The following is a 5,000-nucleotide window of genomic DNA, read 5'->3' on the forward strand; positions in this document are numbered from 1 at the left end:
TCTTCCCTCCTCGAGTAATGTAGACGCCGCGCAGCCACCGGCTGCCCTTATACATATTCATGTATGAGGTAGTCCATAGTCTGTTTGGAGCGTAGGCGTGTGACTGGCGCTCGGCACCGAGGCCATGATGAAGGCATTGCTGGAATTCCTCCGTGTCTGGGTTACCTGTGCTAGGTCATGCTCTGAGTGTCTGTCTGTTGTTGCTACGGTTACGCGCGCTAAGAGCGGCCTCAAGACACCGGTTGAGCCGTCAGAAGACTCAAGGTTCAAGACTGAAGACAGACGGATATAAAAGGTTGAGTTTGACGTTTCAATTTATCAATAACCCTTTCTCTTCACCCTGTGAATCATGCCTTTGAATCATTGTTGTGTGTGTGTGTGTGTGTGTGTGTGTGTATGTGTATGTGCATGCGTGAGTGCGTGCATGTGCACGCGTGTGTGCACGTGTGTAAGAGTGTGTCCACATGCCAGTGTGTGTGTTCAGGGCCTGACCTCTGACCCCACAGTGTATAATAACTCCTGCTCTGTGACAGGTCAACTGATGTGTCGCCGAGGGCCCCCCGCCGTGGGTGAGGGCCCCCGGCCCCCGCTCCCTGATGGATGACCCGGGGTCCGGTGTGGAGGGCCCCGCCGCCGAGAGAGGACACTGTAACCAACGGCAACACTCCTCTCCTCCTCTCCTCTCCTCTTCACCCTATCCTCCTCCTTTCTCCTCTCCTTTCCTCCCCTATCCTCTCTCCTCTTCTTTTCTCCTCCTCCTCTTCTTCTATTCTCCTCTCTTCTCCTGTCTTCCTCATCTTCTCCTCCTCTCTTCTCCTCTCCTTCTCTTCACCCTATCCTCTTCTTTTCTCCTCTCCTCTCCTCTCCTGTACTCCTCCATCCTCTCCTCTGCTCTCTAGTCCTCTCCACCTCCCCTCTCCTCCCTCTCGTCTCTACTCCTCAGAAACACACACACACACACACACACAAGCACGCACACGCATACACACACACAGACACACACTGTCAGCTGTACAATCAGAACACAGCCTGCCAGCCGTCCAATCAGAACACAGCCTGTCAGCCGTCCAATCAGAACAAAGCCTGTCAGCCATCCAATCAGAACACAGCCTGTCATCCATCCAATCAGAACACAGCCTGCCAGCCGTCCAATCAGAACACAGCCTGTCAGCCGTCCAATCAGAACAAAGCCTGCCAGCCATCTGCTGGGCAGAGGTGATGTCCATCCCTTCTCTCCCTTTCCTCCTCCTTTCCCGCCTTCCTTCCTCCCTCCTTCCCTCCTCCTCTGACAAGGAAAGATAGAAGGATGGATAGAAGGACGTATGGAAGGAAGGAGAGAGGGAGGGAGAGAGGAAAGAAGAAAAATTAAGAAATAAGAATAATTTTTTTTTGCCAATGTTGCATAACGACATTGTTAATCAGCTCTTTTTTACTCTCTCGTACAGAGACATTAAATACAACCATTTCCAAACGTAACTCCACGTTGCCTCATCCCAGGGGATTCATGTGGGCGCTGTTTGGGGAAATGCTTCCATTGAGGCTGAAGAGACTGGCTGCCTGACTGGTACCCGGGGATTATGGGATGTGAATAATGACCGAGGCCTGCGCTGGCCGGGGCTCTTAGGATACGTTCAGCCTCACCGCACCGCGAGTCAAACGGACTCCGGTTTCAGGGCGCCTAGAACGTATTAAATGGATCATTGGAGGCTGACTTTCCAGGCCCCTCGGTTGCCATGACGAATGCTTGGACGGCATAAAGGGAAAAACACACACGGGACGACACACACGCACACCTCGCCGTGGACCGGAGTGCACAAAGTAAGAAACGCTGCGGTCACGTGTGTAACCGTACCTCTGTACCCCTGTACCTCTGTACCGCTGTACCCCTGTACCCCCTTACCTCTGTACCGCTGTACCCCTGTACCCCCCTTACCTCTGTACCCCTGTACCCCTGTACCGCTGTACCCCTGTACCACTGTACCCCTGTAACCCCGTACCCCTATCCCCCTAACCCTGCTCACGGCCCATGGAGAATATCAGGTACAGTGGAGACGCTGATCAGTCGACCGCCAAAAACCCCTTGCGGAATCTGCAATAAAAAACAGCTGAATGAGCTCTGAAATGAATAGCATATTGTGAAAGATATCCCCCCCCCACACTGCCTTCTGCTTCCTTCAGGCCCCCTGCCTAGCCCCCCCCTCCCCCCACCTCCCTCTGCTCAGCCCAGGGTCCGGGGGTATAAGACCTGGGGTATCCCACAGGGACACCCGGGAATGTGATCACAGTGGACCCAAGCTGTGTCTCTCTGATTTACCCCACCACCCCCACCACCTAGAAGCCCTGGCTTTACACCTGCGCCTGGTCAGTCAGTCAGTCAGTCAGTCAGTCAGTCAGACCCTGAAAGCTAGAGTTAGAGGCCGCAGGGGATGAATTGGGTGGGGGTGAATGGAGACCCCTCTTTGATTTATTCAGTATTTGGCTAACCTTGCTCTGAACCTGCCTCATGTGACAGTTGGAGCCCTACTCCTCCTCCACCTCCACCTCCACCTCCTCCTCCTCCTCCTCCTCCTCCACCTCCTCCGCCTCCACCTCCTCCTCCTCCTTCTTCTCCTCCCCCACCTCCTCCTCCATCTCCTCCCCCTCCTCCTCCTCCTTTTCCTCCCCCTCCTCCTCCTCCTTCTCCTCTAGCTGAGCGCTGCTCGACCCAGATCCTAACTCACCGCTTCTTCTACCCCTGTGCTTACGCAACATAAGGAGAGACAGGGGGAGAGACAGGAGGACAGACAAGAGGAGAGAGAGGAGGAGAGACATGAGGAGAGACAGAAGGAGAGACAGGAGGAGAGACAGGAGACAGGAGGAGATATCCAACCCCTCTCTGTGTATCTCCCTCAACATCTTCTCTATCCCACAGTTCTCTCTCAACCTCTCTCCCTCCCTCCTTTCCCTTCCCTCTCCACCCCCTTCCCTCTGTCTTTGACCCTCTCTCTCCCTCTCTCCCCCTCTCCCCCTCTCCCCCACTGTGCTCTTTGAGAGGGGTTCACCTACTGCACACGATGTGCGGCCCAGGAACAGGAAGCAGAGCCTTTTACGGTCGGCAGGGATTCAAATGAAACTTTATGGCCCTGGTGTACAGGCGGCCAGAGGGCAGGCCCCCGGTCTGTGTTTACAGCCGTCCTCTGCGTGGCTCCGTGGCCCCGGGCCCCGGGGTTAGGGGTCTGGGCGCCAGAGCTGGCCTGGGCTGGTGCACCCACCTCGGGCTGACTCTCTGGTATCTGAGGCTGTGTGGGTCTGGGTAGTGTGGATCAGCAGTCTGCAGTGTGCACACACTCTTCAGACTCCGTACAGATAGAGGGGTTATTGTGGTGACCTTTGCCCCAAATTGGTTCATTTTACATTTTTGTGTAGTGTTTGTGTGTCACCACTGGTTTGGTGGCTGGCTCACACTCCCAGCGTTAGAACAGAATGTGTGTGTGTGTGTGTGTGTGTGTGTACGGCTAGTTATCTGTGGTTTTCCTTGGAGGGTGATCTTTGCTCCAAGTGTTAGAGTTATCCTCCCTCAGGGAACTTCCAACCTCTGATAGGAACGCTGAGGAAGCTGTTTCCAACGGTTAGCGGAAAAACAACCAGAGATTTTCATAGAAAGCTGCAGTTCAGAGATGTTTTGTTGTGCTGATGAAGGACTTCAAAAGGGTAACATATGGTAAGGATATCTAAGTAAAACAACATTTTTGAGCAGTGAAAACACACACATACACACACACACAAACACACACACACACCCTTTGAGGAGCCCTGTAAACTTTTTTACAACTGCTGGCAAAAGCCATGTTTGCGTTTAAAACCTTCTCTATAACATATTTTCAGAGTTAGCTGTTTCATGTTGGTTTCCCTATAAATAAGCTCTGCTGTATAAACCGAGTGACGTGATCGCTCATGAAGGCTGATCATCAGGTCATTCTTGGGTCAACAGAAGTACATTTCAGTTGAATCAAAACGTATTGGTTTGTCGGTTAATAATTGAACAGTCCAGATTATCGCAAATGTGTCAAAAAAAACTAAAACCCTGAAACAATGTTCCTACGATTTAAACTTTTATCTATTATCCAAACTGGTAAGGGGATCATATAGTGATGGTGGTGGTGTGTGTGTGTGTGTGTGTGTGTGTGTGTGTGTGTGTGATCACAACAAAATACTACCACACAAAAACTAATTACAACCACTAATTGGCAACAAGACACAATTACATGCATTTTTGGAATATTACAATAATTGTAGGAAATGAAACATAAAGATGAGGGAATAAAAGCAACTGAAGGCTTTCATCTTCCTTAAAAAGTTTGCGCTGCAGCTAAAGCACACACTCAATATAAACCCTGCAAGGAAGGCTTGCAAACATCGCCCAAAGGGAAGTTTTAATTCTCTGTTATTTTACGGCATCGCACTTATCTATTACCCGCTGAATAGGAAGTTAATCTCCCCGGGCAACAACACAGCACAAAACAAACTCAAAATCTTTTATAGCCTGCTTCCACAGTTCACGGAGCAGATGTGAAAGTGACTGTGGGCCGGAGGAGGCTTTGGCGCTAGGTGAAGGGTTCTTTATGGTCTGGTAGCTTCAGCTCAGAACCCCTCCGCCTGATGACTCCCTCAGCACCCCAACACACAAACCTTGACGAGCTCCCTGACTGAAACGTTTGGGGCCATTTTTCGACATCATCATCATCTTCTAAAGTCACTGATCTCGCACTCTGAATAAACCACCATTCTCAAAGAAAAGACGTTCAGGTTTTTCTTCTCTAAAACTCAATTTATTACGATAGTTAGAAGAACAGACACAGTAAAAAGGACAATAAAAAAGGCACATAAAAACAACTCTAAAAACAAAGGAGAAAACGTTACTTCCCAGATAAATGCCGGTACAGACCTAAGCATGGCTTATTGTTCAGAAGAGAGAGTCCCCATCGGTGTGCGCACGCGCACACACACACACACACACACAC

General features: G+C 50.8%; 1 protein-coding gene across 1 annotated transcript in view; it reads right to left on the reverse strand.

Moving 5' to 3' along the window:
- Window positions 1-4,836: 4,836 nt before the first annotated feature.
- dhrs3b (dehydrogenase/reductase (SDR family) member 3b) overlaps window positions 4,837-5,000 on the reverse strand; it is a 12,463-nt gene continuing 12,299 nt past the window's right edge. Inside the window, exon 6 of the mRNA XM_084463805.1 lies at window positions 4,837-5,000. This exon is cut by the window's right edge and continues 288 nt beyond it. The gene's annotated coding sequence lies outside the window, so the exon portion shown is untranslated.

This window comes from Micromesistius poutassou (genome assembly GCF_964030765.1).
Source record: "Micromesistius poutassou genome assembly, chromosome: 2".
NCBI classification, from domain to species: Eukaryota; Metazoa; Chordata; class Actinopteri; order Gadiformes; family Gadidae; genus Micromesistius; species Micromesistius poutassou.